Genomic DNA, 6,821 nt, shown 5'->3' on the forward strand with positions numbered 1-6,821 from the left:
AGCCTATCCCCAGTGAGATATCATTTTACACAAATATTACCTAATGTATTAAAAAGTAAAATTGATTATCTCCTGCTCAAATGTGTGCCAACTACACTGTCTAGTCTTCCTGGTGACTTTTCTAGACTATGGATTAATTTCTCAAAATGATGTGAAGACTGTTGTGGAATTCAAAAGGAATATTCAAAAGGAACACATTTTCATTTCAGTAATGAATTATTATTTGAATCAGTCACTCAGTGAAACAATGGCACATCAGAAAAATATAAAAGTGTCTGTGAAGTATGAAGGGGTAATAGAAATAAAGGGTGCCTGTAGTACAATGGACAGCACTAGGTCATATTTGTGCTTCTTGCATACACTTAGCATCTTAATCAGTTTGGGCAGCCATAACAGAACACCATAGATGAGGTGGCTTATAAACAACAGAAATTTATTTCTCACAGTTCTAGAGACTGGGAAGTTCAAGATCAAGGTGCTGGCAGATTCTGGTCTGGTGAGAGCCCACCTCCTGGTTCATAGGTTGCCATCTTTTTGCTGTGTCCTCGCATGGAGGAAGAGGAAGAGAGCTCTCTGGAGTTTCTTTTATAAGAAACTAATCCCGTTCATGAGGGCTCCACCCTCATGATCTAATCACCTCCCAAAGACCCCACTTCCTAATGTTATCACATTGCGGGTTAGGATTTGAACATACAGATTTTGGCAGGACACAAACATTGATCCTTAACACTTACATATGAAGCAGAAGGATAGCAGACTTCTTTCTTTTCCTTTCCCTCCACGAGAAAACATTAAACCAACTGTGATGGTAAAGTAATTAAGGTAGGAAATTGTATGAAAAAATTCTAACATCTATCTTTGATGCTAAAGATAGCTCTTATCCTGCCAGGCTCCTCTTTCTCAACTGTGATTATTTATTTATTTCTTTTGGAGATTGTTTTTCCCATGAATAGTTGCAATGTTCATTGCACATTAGTATTCATAAATAAATGCCACAACACATTTTCTAAACCTCATGATATATGCAATGCACATAAATTGGAGAAAACATTATATTAATTTTTCATACATATCCTGTGGACAGGAAAACACAACCTACCAGAGGTTTCTCTAATGAGACTTCAAAGGTGTAGGAGTTTCCCCTAAAGTAAAAGGTCTTCTGAACATCACGGTATCCAGAGAGGAACAGAGGAACATGTCCTTAGAATGAGTGAAAGTAGAGGGTGGATTGCTTAGGATTTGAATAGTTTTGGGTCAAACATACCAAGAACAGTGATGTAAAGCTCACAAGCATTGTTTGAAAAATGGGAAATTATCTCATATATTTATGTTTAAGAGTTACCAATGACTGTTGTCTTGTGAAAAATTAGCACTTCTTTCACTGCAAAGTCAATGCCATCTCTCTGGGAAATGGAAATCTTGTTTAAATAAAGCTCATTTAAGCTTTATTTTGACAGATACCTCATTATGACAGTGACTAAAATACCAATTCCTTTATGAAGCTTACAAGGAATATGTGCAATGTACTATGCTGAGAGAAGGACATGTAAATATATACACAAACATGCACTTTCCTTGCTCTTGAAGAATATGCAAACTGAAAGTAAGAGCAGACATAAACCAATACTGTAACAAAGGATACAAAATAATATATGACAGGATAGAGATATTGTTCCAGTGTTATGGGAGTTTAGAAGAGGACTAGATTAATTCTGGCTGGGGGAAAATTTTTGTGGTGGCAGAGGGATTTGAGTTGGGATTTCCATATTAGAAAATATGGATTTAAGGAGGATTAGTATTCTGGGGAAAGGGATTGTGTAGGCCCAAAACAATAAATCAGGAAGATGAAAGGTGTATGTGAGGGATTTTGTTTAGTTTGATTAAAAATAAAATTCAGTGAGAGGGAAGAATGATTGCTACTTTGGAGTAGAGTTATGGCAGGATTTTAACAGGCCAGCTATGAGTTGCTGGTTTAAGCATTGAGATAGGAAGTGTTACTGTTTATGAAGATAAATAACTACAGTTAAAAAGACATTACTTTGTTGTATAAGGATAAAAAAGCAGATTTTGTGTTGTGACAACTGTTTTACTATAGACTATATGATTTTGACTTTCTATGTCTAATGCTAAGTTTCTGACAGTCACCCTACATAAAAATTCACTGAATTTATTTGCTTCAGGTTTGGGTCTGTTGGCAAAGGTGCTGAAAATATTTGGCTAGTTATTTTGCTGCATTAGACTTAATTATTTTGTTGGCCTTTAAAACAAATCTCTAAAACTCTGGGGCACTGAGCTGATTTGACTACAGAAGGAATCCCCTTGGAGCTTCTCTGTTAGACCATTTCAGTCCCCATTGCAATGAACGTTCTCAGGACGTGGTTTAGGAGATACACCGATAACTTTCTATGAAAATTAACTGCTAATATACTTCTGAAAAAGTTTAGTGGGGTTATCGAAAAAGAAACACATGGTATAACTATAGTACTTGTGTTGATGTAACTCACTGGGAAGTGATTTCACTGGGATTATCATAGTTACCCACTGAGCACTGCTCTTAGTTTTTACCAAACTACTTCTAGAAGGATCTTTCTGGAAGTTCTGCCCTCTTGCTTTTCACCTCTTTCTAGGGCTTTACAGCATGCTGATATCAGAATGAGAACACAAATATTTTGTTCCTAAGAAATAATGGGTATTGGCATATACACTCTAAAAACATTCTTATCCACAATTCAACATCTCATGACCTTGGGAAGCTATAGCCTAAAGGGTCTCCCTATATCCTGTTATTTCTGAGAATACCATAAGTAGAGAACTTCAGGAAAAGTTTCAACAGGAGCAGTGCTAATTTCAGAGGTTCTAGGTCCACTAAATTCACTTTCAAGGCAAATATGACAACATTTTTTTTAAAGTATGTAGTATATTCTTTAGCATTTCCAAAAACTTCATGCATCGATGCACAATAAAGTATGAGAAATAATATATAGTTTAGCATGTATTTATTTAAAAATTTACAGGAAAAAAAGAAACAAAACACTTTTAAGCATTAGTTTTAAAGCATTCAATAAACAATAGTACGTAGGAAGATATAATGTTGTTACTACTCACTTAAACTGTCCTCCTATTAATGAGTATCTTGGAATAAGGTAATTCCCAACCTCAGCTCTCACTCCCATCTCTCTCTAGCTTTCACCCCCATACACCTACTTTTAAGGAGAAAATGGCAAGTTAATATATTCTTTTTAAAAGACAGACTATAGAGAGACTTATAATTATGTGTGACTGTAGAATAGAATCATCAATATATTACTGAAACAAATATTTTATTTATTTTTCTCCTTTGATACCTGTGGTGTGAGTCTGAGTACAGAAAATGAGAGACTCTAAGTACATAAACTCAAGAGGAAAGAGAAGACATAGGCCCTTAAAAAATAATTAGCAGAAATACGATTTTTTTCACTAGATACAATCTTAGTGACCACTGAGATCTTGCTTGAAATACACCCTATCTTAAATAGAAAACAAAACAAACACTTTAAAATAAAAATTAATTTAGAGAACAGATTTATTTGGTTTAAAAAAAAACAAATATCGGATTGAAATATTCTAAATACACATCAACTTATTATCTTCATAATAGGTGCAAAAGAAATTGAAACACTTTTATTTTTAAGTGTTAATTTATTTCTATTATGTATTTATCATTATATTCAAATTTATGATTTAAATGTAAATTTTTCACATGTGGATACTGAATAAAGTATCCACATAATCAATTAAAAGCTTAATTGTTCATCCAGTTGTTTGTAGAAAAACTAGCATTTAGTAATGTCTCAACAAAAACATATTGTAATTTAGGACCTAAGCTTTATACACACACATACACAATCATAGACTAAGCCATAGAAAAGAAAAGCAGGAGGGAGTGAGGAGGAAGAATTTGATGAGCAGTTTTTTTGAGTGACCTCATCTTTGTCTATAAGATTTCATTAAGAAAAAAGCCAGGCCTCTGACATCAGCATGGTCTTTTGTTATGATACTACATCTCATTTTTTTTTTTTACAATTACCTTCTAACTCTTGACTTGCCCTGTGATACATTCTTGTGAATCCTCTGAAGTTCTAAAATAATGAAATAAAAATATCTCCTATAATATGTATTAACTATATTCTACACGATGCAATTGATTTGTTAAATTTTGTCTAAAAATCCCTTTCAGTCTAATGAGACAAACAATATTTAAATAAATTCCTTCAAAATGGTTGTTGTAATAATAATCATAATTAGACATGGCAGCCATCAGTTAAATCATGTGATTCAGTGGGAACACACTGGGTTTTATTCTTTCTAGATAAGCACTGTACAATTAATAGAAGTGGTTTGTCGTCAACACTGGAAATTATTCACAAACATTTTAATGAGGTGATTCTTACAAAGGGATGAAATTAAATTTGACAATTATCTTGTTTTACTAATTGTTTTCTAGACGTCCAGAAGGCATTTTGATAAGCCTTTCGTTTCAACTCAGCCCATTTTTTTGAGAAACTATAGTCTGTGTAAAGAAGTCTGTTTGAGTCCTAATAAAAAGAATGTTTTTCAGCCCCAAATTCTTTAAGCAATTTGAACAGGAAGCAGGCAAACAGAGCTGTGAAGAACTCCCTCAGGGATTGTAAAGAAAATGTCCATTATGACCTTTTGAAATCTGAGGCAGGAAAAAGAAAAAAAAATCAGGGGCATCAAAATAGACAAATGGGAGTTGTCAGTGGTTTCATGGGGATTAGCCATTCAAAGTACAGGATGTAACTGCATTTGTTGACTAAATACTGAATGAAGAGAAAATGATACTTTTTCTTTGGAAAACAAAAACATAAATCTATTTATTTGAATAAAACAATTTACAAAAATTTTTGTTAAGTCCTATGGAGAAAACTGCTTTATAATAACTGAATGCTGTTATTTACTGACATTTAGGGAAATTTTCGTGTATGTGCCTAGGGGTCTTAACGTTTTTAAAACTGTGTGATTCAGGTAAATTCAAACTAAATATAAGCCTCACTACTAGAACAATATTGGATTATCTTACCAATTTGCATGGATAAGCATATTACACTTAGCAATTTGGCTGACTTGAAAGATATTTTGGCACAGGGTGTAAGGGCCAACTTAATTAAAGGCTGTAATATCCTGATGTAGGCTTAAGTGACACTGACTCTCACAATACAGAATTAAATTCTCTCTATGGTGATCTTTCACATGAGAATTGTTGTAGCTTTCTATAAATCATGCACTGAAACTGTGCGTTGAGAAAATACCTTCAAATTTTGTTGGTTATAGAGATAGAAGGGCACTGCAGTCGTCTATTTAAAATAAAATAATTCTTTTATTAGATACACTTAAATGTACTTGCAGTAATTGTAATAGCGGTTATACAGGAAAAATACTTTAATTTTCATATTAAAATGAGCCCCTTAAAAAGTGCTGATCGGTTGCAAAAATTAAATGGAGATACAAAAAAAAAGTATCATTTTCCTAATGAATGGGCCAAACTTAAAGAGAAACAAAGTGAATGCAATAGTGTACTCATAGGCAAGAATCCAAAAGCAGAATTTAACCAAGATTTACGTTCATTATTTTTTAAAAACAATTTTTATGCTGTGATTTTTTTAATGATTCTTGACTTTCCTTAGCTCAAAACACCCAAGTACTAAGAAATGAAAAATTCCATTATTTACATCTAACTGCATATACAAATGGCTAATGTCCCCAGAAGTCAGGCTACCTTTTGTTTCTGATTTTTTTTTTCTTTTAATGAAGAGGGGGCCAACTTCCCCCCTCTGAGTTATTTGACTGATTTTGCAACCTCCCATTTAAGAATGGAGGATAACAGGGTAATTCCCCATGAGTGACTTCATCACTTCACTCATGTCTAAACTATTTTTATAGCTTGGCCATTGTCCAGAATCGTAACAGCAAGAATACTGACAAAACTCATGGTGCATTTAGAACTGCCTGGCTGCATTTGAACCTTTAAAATTCACCAAAGGGTGGGTTGATATATGGAAAGAATAGTGGTGTTTTGGCTCGTCAGGCCACTCAGGTTTCATATGTTCTGGTTTCAATGAGATTTCAAAGATTTCCCAAACCTTTGAAGTGTCATTTTAAAAAGTGTACACACATACACACCCAAAGTAACATAATGTGAATTTCTGAATCATCAACATGGAAAGCAATAAACTATATAATATTTTGGCAAAATACAGGGAAAGGCATTTGAAATTGCTTTAAAAATGGCCACAGCAGGTCACTATATAGAGTTTACAAACTGCAAGCAGCATGCTAAGCAAATGTGTGTATTCTCTCCTGAAATGTTCCAATAGCTTTGTGAGACACGTTAGAAATTATTGTACTACAATTTAGAATATAGAAATTGAAATAGAATATAGAAATAATAATAATACAGAAGTTATTCTATAATTTTAAACGTATATCATAGATGGGGATACAGACACAGAAAAATTAAGTAAGTAATCCAAGGTCACAGACAGAGTGAACAGAAGAGCAATTACTTGAACTCAGGCAGTCTGATTCCAGAAACTGTACCTTTAGCTACTATATTATGCAGCCTCCCATTTCTAATCCAATAAGCCATTTGGTAACAAAATATTTTATATTTTTTAAGAAAAATCATAAATGTCAGTGATTCTAATGTTTAATTATGGTAACTCACAGATATTCTGTTTATTTTCAAAACTATTCCATATACTTTTTAAAGAGGAGATGTACAGCCAAGCTACATATGTATAATTATTCTCATTATGCATTCT

The sequence above is a fragment of the Balaenoptera physalus genome, assembly GCF_965194825.1.
Source record: "Balaenoptera physalus genome assembly, chromosome: 13".
In the NCBI taxonomy this organism is placed as follows: domain Eukaryota; kingdom Metazoa; phylum Chordata; class Mammalia; order Artiodactyla; family Balaenopteridae; genus Balaenoptera; species Balaenoptera physalus.